Genomic DNA, 17135 nt, shown 5'->3' on the forward strand with positions numbered 1-17135 from the left:
TCTCTCTCTTTCTCTCTCTTTCTCTCTCTGTTCTCTCCTTCTTCTCCCTTTCTCTCCCTCCTTCTATCCTTTTCTTTCTCCCTTTCTCCCTTTTTCCTTTCCTTTCTTCCTTCCTTTCCTTTCTTCCTTCCTTTCTCTCTTTCTCTCTCTCTTTCCCTCTCTCTCTGTTAACACCTGCATGCCACATAAGTAAACCTGCAGTACGGAGTGATACCATTTGATTGCAAGGAATCCTCTTTTTTTTAGACTCATTTTCAGCTCAGCAGTGAAAGGAGCGACCTCGTGTAGCTGCGGGGGTAATAACAGCGCTCTAACCATCCCTGCCCTGACTGCTGGAAATCCAGTGGCTTGGGAAGTCTCAGCAGGCGTCATGGCCTGTGGGTGACATCTGGTGGCAGATTCATCGCTTGCTGAAGGCAGTTCCTCAGCCCTTGATAAGCATCTGAAAGGATGCTTTAAAGATGTCAACCCCAAGCTGTGACGTTCAGGATACCTGTTGTTCCAGGGCTGTGATGAAGTAGCTTCCTGGCAACAAAATTTCAGGTGACTTGTTAACAAATGCATTTCTTTGGGCATCTCCTTCCCTATTTTTTTTTTGTCCTTGTTCTGCTGACTGGGATCCTTAAGGCACCATAGTTGATTTTTCTCAGTATTGCTCAGAGTTGCAAATTTTAATCACTTCTCAGGCCCAGCAAGAGAACCTTCATTCAGAGGTAATATGTGTCTGCATCATGCTGTGTTCCAAGTGTACCTTCTTTTTTTTCCCTACCCCAGGTTCCCCAGTTCTAATCATAAAAATGCAAAGGAAACAGCCAAATATATTTGAAATTATGTTTGAACAGAGACGCTTGACTTGCCCAGCCCATCACATTTTGTATGGAGTAGAATGAAAACTAAGAAACTTGCTTTGATAAACTTACAGAAAGAACAAAAACCAGCATTTATTGGGTTTGTTGCCACTAGTAATTGCCCGAACAGTGGCTCTTTAGAGACTGGGTGAGAACAAAGCAGAGGTTTTTGTGAGAAGAATTAGCAAATTGAGTAAAATTTGCAGGTGGCAGGTAGAAAACAATGAGGAGATGCTTTTTTCCACTTAGATAAGTGTCAGGAAGAGTTTTTAATCTTTATATTTTTCCATTTAATGTATCTTCTATGGTTTTGCCACTTTTTTTGCCTGTCATATCTAGTCAGTCTGCAATGTCTCAGCTCTCTGGACAGGCATTTTCAGATATATTGTAACTTGTTTTTGAGGAGACCTAGGCACTCTAAATCCTTTCAGCTACACAAACAAACTGGGGGTGGGGGAGCAGCTTTTGTAGTAAAAATAATAACTACTTATGACATCTGGTTTTTGCGTGGTTGCATTTCCAGCTTCTCCCTCTCTCTCAAGTTACTCCTCAAAGAGTAAATAAAATAAAATAGAGTAATAAATAAAATAAGTTAATAAATAAAAAAGAGTAAATAAAATCATAGAATCACTAAGGTTGGGAAAAGACCTCTAAGACTGAGTCCAGCCATCAGCTCAGCACGACTGTGATCACTGCTAAACCATGTCCCCAAGTTCCAGAACCACACACTTGGTGTGGAACGGTTCCAGGGCTGCTGATCCCACCACTTCCCTGGACAGCCTGTTCCAATGCCTGACCACCCTTTCAGTGAAAAAAATTATTCCTCTTAACCTCCCCTGGTGCAATTTGAGGCCGTTTCCTCTCCTCCTGTCACTTGTTACCTGAGAGAAGAGACCAAATCCCAGCTCCCCACAACCTCCTGCCAGGGAGTTGTAGGACTGTGTCCAGCTCTGGGCTCTCAGTTCAGGAAGGACATTGAGGGGCTGGAGCACGTCCAGAGAAGGGCGATGAAGATGGTGAAGGGGCTGGAACACAAGTCTGGAGTGGCTGAGGGAGCTGGGGATGTTCAGCCTGGAGAAAAGGAGGCTCAGGGCTGTCTACAACTACCTGACAGGAGGCTGGAGCCAGGTGGGGATCGGTCTTTTTCCAGGATGAGGGGACGTAGTCTCAAGCTGTGCCAGGGGAGGTTTAGGTTGGACAATAGGATGGAATTTTTTCACAGAAAGGGTGATGGAATGGGCTGCCCAGGGAGGTGGTGGAGGCATTTAAGGACATGGCACTGAGTGGTGGCGTTAGGCCATAGGTTACACTCCATCATCTCAGAGGTCTTTTCCAACTTCACTGATTCAGTGAAATGCCAGATTAAGGAGCAGTGAATGTACAGGTATTGGTGGAATGTGTCTCAGCCTGCACTGGAAGCCTATGGAAAATTATTGCAAGCGTCCCCTGTAGCAGCTTGGCTAACTCCAAGTGCACTGTTTGAATAGCTGTACTGGAATCCCAAAGTGCCAAACCATGGGTTTGGATTTAGCAAATCAAAAATCCTTGTAGCAAATTGCAGGAGCTTGCAGGCATAAGGAAAAACATGTGTTTACATTCTCTCTTGACAGCTGTCACAGCCCATTGTTACTGAAAAGGCTATTTTAGGGAACCCCTCATTGTCATGGGATCATTTTAGGGACTGTGGGTGAGTGTAGCTGTTGTGTCCTGGAGTGAGCCATTTACAGTGTCCTGAGTGCTTCTGCTGCAGCAAACACTTCAGTGCAAGTAAAGGAGGCTGGTTTTGATGAAAATGTCGTTGTGTTTTGATTCACATTACAGAGGATGTGCTTTTGAGTTCCCTTGAGGCAAAACCGAACTGGGGAGCTCCTCCAGCCCTGTCCCTGGGGTGAGAGGCAGTCAGTCTGCAGGACCACCATGGAGCCAGCTGGCACTAACCCCCCCCAAAATGTACAGTTTGTGTGCTGGCAGCACTTGGGCAACAGCTGTTTCATGCTCCTGTTGCACAGCCCTGTTTGCTAACATAAACACAGCTTAAGGGTGATGAAAATGGTAATATGGCCTCCTTAGGACTAAATTAAATTAGTTTTCATCCTAATGCCTTTTTAAAATGTGTGTATATATATATGTACATACATATTTTTAACAAGTCTTTCGCTTTCTAGCATTTCCCTTGGGAGAGTTACATTTCAAGTGGAGTAATTGTCAGTTCCTCTTTAACACCAATAAGCACCAGACATCGTGTCAGTACTTGTTCATCTATTCCTTTTTCTCAGTTCATTAGTATTATTTATTGCGTGGCTGGGTTTGAGTATTAATGAATTCTTCTCAAAGTTTGCATTTTTTATTGAATTAAATTGATCCTTTTAATATTTCTTCAGTAATTATGTGTTTAGATACATTTGCACAGTGCCCTGGCTCTAACAAGATTAGTGGCAAGATAATCCCATTCTGGAGATTAATGTGATGCATTGAGTTGAACTTTAGGATTTTCCTCTGGTGTTTCATTATGAAGGTTTATTACAGCAAAAACCATTTTTGTCTTCAATTACTTGCAGGCTGATGTGCATCTGAAAGGCTCAGATGAACAGTCATTTCTTTTTTTCTGGAATTAGAAACTTCAGGTTATGAGATACATTTTAAACATTGCCATTAGATATAGATGTTATGGCTCTAAAAGGATCTCAGTATTTCCAGTGTATCTCCTGCATCTTCCAGAGTGTTGCCAGCCCCTCGGAGCTGCTGGAATATGGAATATGTCTGGGGTGGGGTGCTGGGGGTTCCCCTGGCTGCCTGCACACCTATTTCTACATTTAAACTTGGGTTGGTGCTGCTGGTGGCAGTGTAGCCTGTGACAGGAACTGATGGATATCTGAGTGCTGCCACGGCACACGTGACTTTGCAGCTACAGGAATAATCAGAAAAATCTCTTTTTATAGGGAATTGCTTTGGCTGAGAAAGAAAAAAGGACACTTCAGTCTGGTGGGAACTGCTTTCCCCAGACATAAAGGGAAAGGACTCTGCTGGAGGCAGAATGATACACAAATTACTTTGGTTTTAGTGAAGGGTTAATAGTGAGGACAAGGGCTTTCAGAGGAGCAGAAGGGCAAATTCTTCCCCAGGTGAGCTGAATTTCAGTGCCACTCGATCTTCCATATTATTGGCACTAACTGGGATTAGGAATCTGTCAGGTGCTGTAGCTGGAGCCCAGGAGGGCTGGATTGAGCTCCCTGAGCAGCACCAGTGAGAAGGGAGTGACTGCCAAGGCAGCTGTGCTTTGGCCCAGTGTGCCACCCATTTACAGCTGCTGAGCACAAGCAGTGTCACTGGTATGCTGAGTGGTGACAATAAAACCATGAGATCATAAAAACACCACGTTAGAGCACTCTAATTAAAACACTCTTAGAGGTTTTTACATCAGGGAAAACCAACCACCAGCAATTTTGCAGTGGGAGTGCAAACACCGCGTTTGCCCTAATGCTTTTACATATGTAACAGAAGGCTTTGATTCAAACCTGAAGAAAACTGGATGCTCACAAGCTATAGCTGACAAATTTTGGCAGCCAGCTGACACTGCTGACTATGATGTATAGAATTTTTTTAAACTCTGTCATGGCAACTCTGTGGGCTCCAAGTAGCCTAAGGCTCCATGGGGAGAAACTGGTCACCTTTTGGTGGTCCTGTGGCACAAAGAGACAGCTCTGTGGCTCTTCTGAAAAGAACACCAAACCTGTCCTCCAGCAGCACAGAGGTAAGGGTGTCTGGTTATCCTGGTGGTTTTTTTGGATGTGTGACTTCACATGGAGAAAGCTGCTAAGCAAAACTGTCCTGCAGCTCGTTTGTGCTGACATTAAACTGTGATTTCTCACGTCCTGGGAGTCAGAAACATTCTATAAATTTGTGAGTTTAATTAGTAACTGTGCCATGTTGCAATTGCATGGAGGTGGTGCAGTTACCATCGGTGTTTTGGGACAGTTATGAGTGTCCAATTCTCTAATTCTCTTGTACACACAGTGCCCTAAATCTGGCCTTTGCACCAGAAAGCACATGCTATATCCTTCCTTGGCCTCGTGGATCCTGGGGAAGGCTGGAGAGAATTAGAGCCCTCCTACTTTTCCTATCTGCTTACAGTAACTAGAGCATTACAAATTAGGAAATGGGCTTAAAAGAGAATTATTTTTACTTCTATTATCTTCTAGTTCTCACCCTTTCACCTTGAAATTCAGAGCTCTTTGCTTCACTTACAGATTCCTTCTGCTCCCACAAGCTGGTGACACCCCCAAGCTCCATGTAATCCCTGACACCCTCAGTGTGCAAAAGGGAGATGGTTGTCCTGGAAGGTTGTTCCCCTTCTCCCATTCCCTGTGGGTTGTTTAAAGGAAGTTTCTGCTTCTCTGAGCTAATTTTCTGTTCCCTCAAGAGGGAAGATGGCTCTGCCCTTTCTCCCCCCATGCACAGGGTGCTTTGTGCAACATCGTTGACACGGGGAGTCCCAGCACAGCACAACTGGGGCACCCTGGTCGTTTCCATCCATCATTTAACCTTTTGCAGAGCCTGAAAATGTTATAAAAGGTAAGAGTGCAGGGTCCTTGTTATCTATGCCACTTTATTTGTGCCACTTTACTGATACCAAACAAGTTCATTAATTCCCAAATTAATGATGTTCACGTATGTAGCGCTTTTATTTTTATAAAAGTGACACATTCAAGCACAACGTTATTTTTGTAGAGGTAAAACCTCTGCAGATTCAATTCACATCCATTTCCAACTCTTCAATGGTTGTGATGTGTTTCTCCTGAAAATACTTCTAAATGTAGCTTTTGGGAACTTAACCTAATGATTAAGATGTTAACATTACTTTACAGAGGTGACAAAAGCAACATCCTAAGGACATTGTCCCAAATTTACATTTAACTAGAACTGATTATTAGAACTGTTTTCATTTATCTGAATAGTATTGAAGACTACAACATGATAAATCAGATTATGGACTGGGTACAATTCTATATAATACAATAAAGATGCATAATAAAGAGCTTCATAACAGAAACAAAGGAAAAAAGTTTAGAGTGGAACATTTTAAAAATTCCAAATATTTGATCAGATACTCAATTGGCAAATACTGTTCATGTGGACTATGTGCACTATGGATTGTAGTTCTCTACGGTAACAAAATGACTCATAGATCTGTCCTGGATCCATTAAAAAGAAATAAAAATCCATCAGCTAAAGGCAGTGGGAGATGGTGGTTGCTTGAGTCACCTGCCACACTTCAGATCCTCAATGTCTATTTTTGACCTGGCAAATCCTAACTAGGTTAGGTTGACTTGCCAGCTACAAAAGTGAGTACTATGTGTACCACTGTCTGTGGAGAGATGCTTTTTGTAGTCTTTCAGTTTTTGAACACAAGTAAAATTGGGCCAGAACAGTACAGCTTCAGATCCCAGGTCTAAAGTGAAGGGCTGCCAGATTGATTTTCTCTTTGTAACTACTTTTTTGTGGTTTGTAACTACTTTTTTGTGGTTTGTGTAGTTTGATCTCTGCAGGTGAAAGTTATCAGATGACCTGTGTGCTCCTGAATGTATGGGATTTAATATATTTTAATTTCAAATTCTTGTGGCCTTTTTTTTCCCCTTTTCTTCCCCTTCTTCCAGTTTCCCCCTTTCCCCCCCCTTTTTCCATTTTTCCTTTTTTCTTTTTTTCTTTTTTTCCCTTTTTCCCTATTTTCCAGTTTTTTCCCTTTTTTCCTTTTTCCTTTTTCTCTTTTCTTACATTTTTTCCTTTTTTTTTCCCTTTCCCCCTTTCTTTCATTTTTTCCTTTTTTTCTTTTTTCATTTCTTTCTTTTTTCCTCTTTTTTTCCTTTTTCCCTTTTTTCCTTTTTCCCTTTTCTTTCCTTTTCTTTCCTTTTTTCCATTTTCCCCCTCTCTTCCTTTTTCCCTTTTTCTCCTTTTTTTTCTTTTTTTGCCTTTTCCCCCCTTTTTCCTTTTTTTTCCCTTATTTTTTTCCTCTTCTTTAATTTTGAATCCAGAAGTTTATCATAAAACCTGAAGCAAGTAGAAGGGGAAGCAAGTTGTCTCTTGCAGTAGTGCTGGGGATTACTGTCATCATTGTTGCAAATGTTGCATCTGAATGCATTTATTCTCATATTTAATGCACAGACAGAAGTGTCCCTTTCTCTTCTCAACCAAAATAACATTTCACATTGCTCAAGTCCCCCCCCTTTTTTTTTTATGATTTCCTGCTATCCCCCAAGAATTATCCACACAACTTGCATGACATTTTTCTGGGGCTTGGTGATTCATCTCTGCCAGCACAGTCACCTCTGCATTTCCTTGGAGAATGTAGTGGCCAGGGAGGTCTGTCTGCCTGCAACCCTCACCTGAGGAGAAAATGCAATGATATAAAAATGTAACACAAAAAAACCCCAGTGAGCACGAGGGACCTCGATTTTGAGTAGCCAGGGAAAAGAATATTTTTCAGCACTTCCTTCCATGTGGCTTTTTTCGTGCTTTTTAATTGATACCCGAGCCAAGGTTTGGAATCCAGAACATGTAGGAGGGGGCTGGTAGGGATTTTTTTTCCTTTTTTTTTTTTTTTCCTTTTTTGAGGTTTTGATTCATGTCAGGACTTTGAATAATCTGCAGAGACACAACTCACACCTGGGGAAGTTGTGCTGGTGCCTTTGCCTGGTGTGAGCTCCAGCTGAAGGATGGGAAAGGGTTGAACTGTTTTCTGAGAGTTTTCTGAGATTTTTTCAGACCAAGTCCTGTAGGAAGAGCTGTTACTCAAGAGTGCTGAGCTAAAATCTTTTGTTCTATTTCTATTGGCAAAGTCCAACCAGGGAAAGGTGATATCTTCCAGCTCTGTTGATGTGTAGGAGCAGAGAAGAAACACTCAGTGTTCTTCTCCTCCACCTCTAAGTAAAAGTGGGATCAGAGGGAGCAAACTCGCCTGTTTTGTAGCTCTTAACAGTGAAGAGGTTTGACTTTTGCTGTACTCCAACCCTTGTTCATGTGTGTATAGATAAAAGAAATAAGTTTTAATTTGTTGTTGAACTGCAGATACAAACTTGTGACACTGTTCTGTCTGTGGCTTTTGCTGTGAGGAAAGCTTTTCTAAAAACCTTACATCTGAGAAATGGCACTTGGAAAATCCAGCTGCAGTCTAATGCAGGTGGCTGTGTGTAATGTAGCTATAACTCATTATGGAAAAAAATATCAATCAATAGGGTTATTAGTTGATACTAAACAATGTCTCATAACTGGGCACGTTTCCCTTGTGTTGCATTTGCCTGTGAGTACAGAGGAGGTGTGATCAAAGACCTGACTCAAAATTCACACTGTAATTTGCTGTACAGCACAAACCATCCTCAAATCTGCTCCCTTTGTCAGGGAGTGGTAACAGCAACAAAGGATTAAAAAGCAAAAAGTCATTTGCCTGGCCGTGTTTGGCTTCTTTCTGCCCCTTGAAATTATTTCCCAGGGCTGTGGCATCAGTGGCATTGGATGTGACCCTTTGGGATAAAGTGGTGGCAATATGGAAGCAAAAGCAGCTGCACAGGGAGTTGGTGCTGAGGGACTGAGAGGATTAGGAAAAGGTGGTGGTGGAGCTGGGGTGAGTCAGGCATGAAAAGAACATCTCCACATCACCCTGAGATGGGGTGGTATCACTGAGCACTGTAGTTGTAGGCAGAAGTGATGCTTTTCTCAAACTGGGCAGCTTCCAAAAGAATATTCAGAGGTAAAAATCAGAATTCCAGCCAACATTCAGCTCCATCCTTATTCAGAGCTGAACTTCTCAACAGCTGCAGCTACAACACTGTTTTACAGATCTAACACTTCCAAGATGTGGAAAATAAAATTCGGGGATGAATTTTAAGGAGGTCATAGAAATAACTTAGTGTGGCAGATGTAGATTTAGGGTATTCTGCACATTCTGAAGGATTTGTTTTTAATGTGAAGCATGTACCTTCACACTCTCCAACATGTGCTCCCATTCACTGACAGATTTGTTTTGCACAGTCCCTCTGGAATATTGGCACTCTCACCATCACCAACAGACAGTCAAGGTTTGTGTCTGTCAGGGCTGTACTTCATTTTATTTACCCCACGGTCTTTGGGGGTGGGAAGGCAGGGAATTAATCAAAAAGAAGCATGCAATCCTCCCTCCCTCCTCCCCTTTATTTATTTTTGATCTTGAAAGTTTTCTGAACTCTTTATTATTCCCAGAGTTCATTTTTTATTCTTTTTTCCCGATAGGAAAGCGGCTGATCTCAGCAGGTGAGGGGCAGGGCGATGAGCTGTTGGAGACAAAAGGCATTTAAGAGACCGTCGCGGAGATAAGGAGTCCTCTGGTGATCCCCGTGGCTGGTGGGGCGGAGGGAACGGGGTGCAGAGGAACCAGGAGGGTGAGGAGGAGCCGGGGGAGGAGCGTGGGAGTAGATTCCCTGCTGAGCATGAATAGGTACGGGGCTGCTGGGGGTCACAGTGAGGAAATTTGCCTTTCTCCGTGTGGTGTGCTGGACCGGAGTGGTGCGTAGTGTATTTATGTGTGATTGCCTTCTGTCTGGAAAATTTAATGAATATGGAAAGCCCAGCGAACGTGATGTCCCAGCAGTGTTTCTGTGGGGGATGCTTCCTCTTTGCCAACCTCTCAATAAGTAACAACCCTACAAGCAGGAGTCCCTTAGTGCAAGGGTGAGGAGGAAGCACAAAAGTCCTGAATCGAGTGACTGCACACATTAAAGTTAATTAATAACCTCTTTCAGGGCCAGTGCACTGACATCCACAGCTCACGACCACCAGCACTGAACAACGTCACACATCAGGCGTTCTCTTTGAGGGCAGGCCAAGTCACCGCCCACAGCGAGCTTGCGATAACCAAATTTCTTTTCCAGGGAAGAACCTTCTGGCTGTAATTTGCGATAAAACCTCGGCGGAAAGGTTAAAGCCGGGCTCAGAAATGCTCGCTGCAGTTCCGGCCGTCCCCGCGGCACGGCGCTGTTGCCCCGCGGTGGCGGCGGGCGGGGGGCGCTGCAATTCCCGCCCACGGCCGCGAGAGGGCGACGGCGGGCTTAGAACCGGGCTTAGAGCCGGGCCCCGCCGGGACCGTGCTGTGCCTCCTCTGCATCCCACGGGAAAGGGAGCCCGCCGTGCCAGGGCACCACCCTGGAGCAGCAGCACGGAGAGTAACATGCTGACATCCTCCCGCCCCCGGGATGGATCCCGGCGCAGCATCCCGCCCGCATCCCCGCTGCGTGTGCCAGCACAGCTCGCCCGGCCGAGCGTTTCCCTGCCCGCGGAGCTCAGCGGATGCGCCGGGATGTTTTAGCAGCCGTGGCTCCGCTGCGGAGGTCCTGTCCTCTCCCCCCGCCTCGCTTCGCGTGGAAATTATCCCTCAAGAAGTGGGTGGCTGAAACAGTAAGAATTATTGACCAAAAAAACCAGGCAGGTTTGCCCTGGAGACAAACCTAGGGATGAGAGTTTGCGTGTGGTTATTTGAGCAACAGGTATCAGATGCGGTGAAGAGGCGGCAGGAAAGCTGATGGTGATACTCGTAATGAAAGTTAAGAGAGGATTTTTGTTGCTGAGGTGACTGGGAAGGGCTTTGGCTCGCCAGTGAAGCTCCTGCCTGTTCTTGTGCAATTCACCCTGCGCTCAGGGACGGGCAGCGTGAAGACATTCCCAACTCCAGCGCCCACTTCCCCTCCCGAGGGACGTTGCTGACAAGACTCCAAATCCAACTAATGGCTCGAGTTGAAAGAGTAGCAGCATCAGTACTCGTCGTTTCTAATATTCCTGCTGAAACCCCGGCTCTACAGAGCCTCATTCTTTTGCAGTGCTCACCTCGTGCAAGGGTATTTGCAACTCAACAAGTCTTGCCTCGAGTCTGCTTTTCTTCCGAGTGCAACAATTTCTGATGCAGGGAAGGCATCTAGTCTTGATTCGAAAAATTTAAACAAAGCAAAAAGGGCCCAACTTCACCCCCTGGCAGCTCATTTCAGTGGGTAACTGCTAAAAATGGGTACTTTGCTTCTTATTTTAAATCACCTGGATTTAGCTTCCAGCCACTGCATGTGATTATACCTTTTCCCTGCCAGGTCACCCTTCTCAGAGCAATGCAACTGTTTGCATTAGGGAGACCTTGCTGGCCAAAACCTCAGACTGAAGTTTGTTTCCTTTGTGAAGAAACAATGATTGTGCTGTTGGCGATCCCCATCCTGCTGCAAAAGCCTCTTCCTACTCCTGCTGTGAAGATGACAGGCTCCAACCTGGGACAAATCCATGGGAAGAGTGGTTTGGGGGGCAGTGGGCTCACACTTTCACACTGGAAAAGCAGCATTTGCTGGAGGGAGTGAGGGGCTTTTACCTTGGCTCTGGCCCACAGGCTTTCTTCAGAATATTCCTTTCACATGGAAATTCGTGCCAAGTGAAGATTGCTGGCTCTGGTTGGCATGTCGGCCATGGCAAGGGACACAAAGGTTTTGTATTAGTGGATAAACGTGGCACAAAGAATAGGAAAGAGGTTTGTTTTGTGCTGGCTACTGGAATGGGCAGGGAGTCCGTGTGGAAGGAGTGGGAGAAGGGGGAGTGAGTACAGGAAAAGAGAGCTAGATTTATTAACATTAATTCCAAATAATCAGTTTTCTGCTGAAGGCAGCCCCGCTAATCTCAAATTTCCCTGCCTCGGAGCCACCACTTGAGTCCCTTGCCTGCTCCATGTGAAGCCTGGGCCAAGAAAGCACACCTGCATTAACTCTGCTCCGTGTTATTTATGGAGCCAGCTTTACCACAATGCTTTTTTTGTTTCCTGTCACCAGCAGAACAGAAGTAATCCCCAGCATGACCATCCCATAGGTTGGGTTTCCATCAGCATTACACTGTGCAAACAAGATGCTGCTCCAAGGTACAAGTCCCTGCCTTCACTGTGAATGTCCTTGGAGGTTTTCTCCAGCCAGGAGACCCCTGTGGAAGAGCTGGAAGGTGTCAGGTGCAACGCCCTGGTGCCAGGAGGCAGCAGGTTACCTACTTAAGCCCTGTCTGTGGAATTCCAGAGGGCTGGATGGGACCTGTGGGATGCCAGTAGAGCCCTTGCAGGAATTGCAGGGGGTAAGAACAGCCTTGTGAGCTGGAGACACTCAGTGTCACCCAGGGAACCCTCCAAAAAGGCAAGGAATATGGAGGATTTAAACACTCCAGAGGCTCAAATCCCGTCGTCTTGCTGCGTGGAAAGAATGGATAGCTATGAATTAGCAAAATTTATTTTTTTCCCTTTACAAATAGTAGCCAATCTTTTTTTGTTTCCCTTTTCTTTTCTCCCCCCCTGTTCTGTGTGTGCCTGTAGAACATCTTCACAAGCCCCGAGATGTTTCCCCAAATGCAGTAATAGGAAGGACCAGCAGCTGCCTTTTGCCACAGGATGAGAGCAGGGGGGGATGTTGTCAGCTGGTCCCTGGGAAAATGGGAGGTTTCCTATGTCAAATTCCCAGATTGTTCTAGGAAATCAAATTATCTTGTGAAAGAAAGTTAAAAATAAAATGGCCCCACATGGTGTCACCTTCAGGAAGGCTTCTCACCTCAAACCCCACAATCAGGTGCTGAGCATCAAAAGCACACAGTGTGAGCAGGAGCAAATTCCCACCTCAGGTGTCTGCAACACCTCACAGGAATCCTGAAATACTCTTGAATAAGACAAGTTATTTATCAAGGGAGGAAATACAGCCCATGCTGGACCCTGTGTGTGACCATGGTGCACCTGGAAGTGTGGAGCCACTGCAGCATGAACAAGGATGAAACGAGGAGTGATCCACTTCTTCTGCACCTCCTCAGAGGTTCTGGGGATCTGGTATCACCAGCTGAACTTCTTTTTCTCTGGGGATCTCTGTATTTTGTTGTGCAGTTGCTTCCATCACATTGTCACACTAGAGCTGCTGCAGCAGAGATTCCTCATCATTTTGCTTGAAGGGCTTTTTGAGGACTTTACTTTCCAGATTCTTGGAAACTTTCAAATAGTTGCTTCGAAATTTATTCATAAATAAGTGAAGGTGATAAATTAATGCAAAAATAACCTGGGCCATGGCCATCCCAGATAAGAGTACAGACTGAGAAATGAACTTGTTGAGAACAAAAGGATGTGGGGATCCTCATGGATTAAAAGCTGGACGTGAACTGGCAAAGTGTGCTCACAGCTCTGAAGGCCAAACACATCCCCCAAAATTATTCACTCTCTCCTTGAAATTTCTCCTTTTTTTTTTTTTTTTTTTTTTAAAGTCATACTGAACAGAAAGAAAATTTTGAATCTTTGGTATCTATTTTACAATTTTACAATTTTCTCTTCTTCTTTCTGGAATGCAAAGTGAATTTTATCCACATCTCATTTCAATTCTGTGAATGTCTGGACATTTTTCAGGAATGAAACCAGAGCTATGGAATTTGAAGGTATTTTTAAATGTCTGTCAGCATCAGATTGTGGTCTTTCCTACAGGCTCACATGGTGCTGTGTCTCCATGGGCAGCTTGAAACAAGAGAACTCACCACACCTGAGACTTTGTTGGTAAGAAAAAATAAATGATAATGGTTCTTTTCTTCTATTCTGCTAATTCTTTCTTTTCCACAGTTCTCTCCTGTCCTCACTTTGAGGCACACATGCTTTACCTTATTTCTGTCGATCACATTTCCTTTCCTCTGTGTTGCTCACACAGCAAAGCTCTAAATATCTCTCTTGCTACATCTCACTGTTCATTAGGGCATTTAGGCATCTTCCAGGTGGGTTTTTTAATTGGAACAAGGATGCCTGGGGGTGAAAAGTGAAGATGAGGGAGCAAGTAAGTTGTGGTTAGGGCAGAACACAGATTTCTCACAGCTGGGAGAGGAAGGAGATTCCCTGCAAACAAACAAGAACTCAGCAGACAAGGAGGGGTAATGCAAAACAGGGAGAGAGGTGAGAGACAGGTGCAAGGAGTTTAAGAAACCCTGAGTAGTTAATGTTTGAAAGGTGTTGCTGAGATTGCAAAGTTATACGTGTGTACTGATCTACTAATTGTTATTTTGTGTGGTGTCTTGGTTCATGCAATCATGGATAACTAATTACAGCTGATTGTCAATGACAATGAATGATGGGAGTACAATACAAAATTCAGGCAGCAATTAAATTTAAACTCTGTCTCTTTTCAGAGGCGGAAGGGGTTTTTTCTTTGAGGCTTCCCTTGAATTTTTCAGAAGGTTCCTCTTTTGAGTGGGGTGAGCTCTTCCCCCAGCAGAAGGATCCCCTGGTTGCCCCCAGCAGAGAAGGCTGGTGAAAGTGGGTGAGACCCTCTCATGAAGGGTCTCAAGGGTTATTTCTGTAATGTTTTATAGTAATATCTGATGGCACAGATGAAAACAAGAGAGTGCAGAACAGCATTGTGTGAACTTTCAAACAAACCACGGCACGTGTCTCGCTTCAGGTGGTATAAAAATCTCATCCCAAGTGATTTGTGTGAATTGAATATAGACTGGGGAAAAAGCACTGGGTGGTAAGAACAGTTTTATGTGGCCCAACAGCCACCAGCACGATCTGGGTGAGCTGGGTCACCTTGCACTTCTTCCTGCTCCCTGGTCTTCCCGATGTCCAGGGGGGTCTGGCTGCCAGAGTTGATGTGATGGCAGCAGTGACAGCCAGGGAGGGACATTTTTGCTAGAAGGTCATTTTTAGAGGTAGAAAGAAAGACTGTTTGGTCATTTTTAGAGGTAGAAAGGGAAACTAGAGTTTGTGGAGAAGTATTGAAGTAGAAATTCAAAGTGCAGCCTAATAAGCTGGTGATGGTACTGGATGGAGTGATGAAGTTACTCCTTGCTGAGCTGGTCTTCATTGTCATGGTGAAAGTTCTCCCAGAAGAGAAGGGACTTGATGCTCAGCAGCTGCAGGAGCTTTTGGTCTCCCTCTGTCAGCAGAAAAAAAAGGGAACTGAACAGTGGCTGCTGGCACTGAGCTGAGGTGTTCTGAAATGATTCACAAATTAATCTCAAAGTCTTAATTCCAGTGTATTGTAAACACAAAATGCTGTGCTTTGCAGTGCTCCGAGTTGGAGAGGTCTGAGGTCATGCTGTGAGGGATACCTGCCTCAGAGTAATGGCAAAAAACGCTGCTATGCTGCTTTTTACTTCAATAAAGTCCTGGGTTTGTTACCTGGTGACTGCTGAGTTTTCTGCTATTGTCATAGCGTTGGTGACTGTGAAGCATTTTTGATTATCTACTTTTTTTTTTTGCTGAAGTGAATACATCCTCTCTTTGTGTTAGTGCTTTTACACAGCTGGTGAATTTTCTTAAACACCTAAATTCCTCATGCCTATGGTAAATCCCTTCATAAAGTCTTGGTGCTCTCTTGCACCCACCCCTTAATTTCTCTACTCTCTTTTTGACTTCAATTGCTAATGTCATTGCTCAAGAGCAAAGCAGTCTCCTTTTTAAACATAACAAGGGCAGAGAATCCCTTCTTGTTGTAAGAGAGAGGTGGGAGAAATGAGTTGGAACTTGCATGTTAACAGGACAGTTAGAAACCATTGCTGACCTTGATCTGCTGCTTTAATATTTAAAGCACATGTTGTGAAAACAGCAGCTGAAATGCTCACACCTTTACAGCAGATGAAAGGCAAATCTTTGTATTTGTGCCTGAAAGTTGGGAAACGTTCATCAGAGTAGAACTTGCTCGGGAGAATTTTGGGGCCTTTCATCTTAGCCAGGTGCTGGTTGTTTTCTTGACGTAACATCCTGTTAGCAACCTGGAAAGATGAATTCAGGTAGAAATTGAGATAAGGGTGGCATACAAGTGGTAATTGGAAAAGTGTTTTCTGTTTGTGGCAAGCCCAGATTTAAACAGGGCCATTTTTGCAGGTTCCATTGTAAGAGTGTGACTGGGACACCAGAGTTTGAAGATGGACTTCACTGACATTATCACTGATTACTGAATATGTCAGAGCAAAGCTATGAACTGTGGATTACACAGTTTTCAGACTTGCAGTGCTGGAGGGATCTGGCAGAGACGTTTTTCCTTTTAGGAGGGGAAGGTTAATGACTTGACATAATTTCCATGGAGTGGAGAGAGAGAATAAATATTCCTCTTTGGAAATATCAGGTGCAGGACTCCTGAGCGATGTCCAGAACAAGGATATCTGCAGCCTCCTAAGCCTCCTTGTTGGGGAACAGCACTCTTTCCACAGCCAAATCCCAGGACAGCCTGGCATGCCAGAAAGGCCTGACCCTGCTGCAGTTCCTGCTCTGCAAATTAAGAGCATCTGCAGAGAAACTGCCTCTGGTATCTTGATAATCTGCTTAGTTGGGTGGCTCTGTCCAATAAACGTCAGCTGAAGTATCTCCACCTTCTTTGGCTGTGAAATACAGTTGGGACGTGTCCAGTGGGTTTCTCTGGCTGTGGTGCAGTGGAAAACCTCACTGATGGTTTTGTCCTGTTGAAATGCTGATACTGTAAAATGCAAACTCCCCATACCTGTGATATTCTTCTATTACACAGTGATACAAGGCTCTGTGGATTTAATAGAGCTCTATTTTTCCAAGGAAAATAAGATTACAAGATCCCTGTCCTAGCTGGCATTGATGGGAAGGTCACTAGGTCAGCCCCTGTAGTTTCTGTGGCTGACACCCAAGCGAGTGATTTTCAATTAGTGTGCCCTCCTCTATTATTGGCTTTGAAAGCCACTATTTCCTTTCCCCTCCATAGCAAAGGCAATATAGGGAAAAGCCAAGGATGCAGTGCTGGTGGGAAATAGGGAGCCTTTGGACACTGATGCCTCAAAAATGTGTATTAATGTGCAGTACAGGAGTTTAACCTAAGCAATCTCTCAGATAAACCTCTGGGATGGGTTTGCTGTTGGAAAAATGAATTTTTGCAGGTAGACCATGTAGTAGCACCTCTGGTGTCAGTGATCTGGCTCATGAGTTGCTTGCCCTACATACTATGACCTATATAGTAAAAGCTGAACCAAGTTTTACACAGAACACACTTTCACACACCATGTGGGAAAACAGGTTCTTCAACGAGCTCTGTTTATCTGGAAAACCTGAAGTGTTTCTGCTCTGTGAAGATTATTCTGGGGAAGGAATAAGAGCTTAGAGGAGCAATAAAAAAGCAAGAGTTCAGGTTGCACTGATATAAGATTGATTGAAGGTAGATTCATGGCACCTCATTCCAACACATACAGCTTTGTTCTCTTTGCTTCCTGCATCTTCTGTCTTCCCAGTTCATCTTCTGTCTTCCCAGTTCTTCTTCTGTCTTCCCAGTTCTTCTTCTG

This window comes from Neopelma chrysocephalum, unplaced genomic scaffold, assembly GCF_003984885.1.
Source record: "Neopelma chrysocephalum unplaced genomic scaffold, ASM398488v2 Primary Assembly neopelma1_141, whole genome shotgun sequence".
NCBI lineage: Eukaryota > Metazoa > Chordata > Aves > Passeriformes > Pipridae > Neopelma > Neopelma chrysocephalum.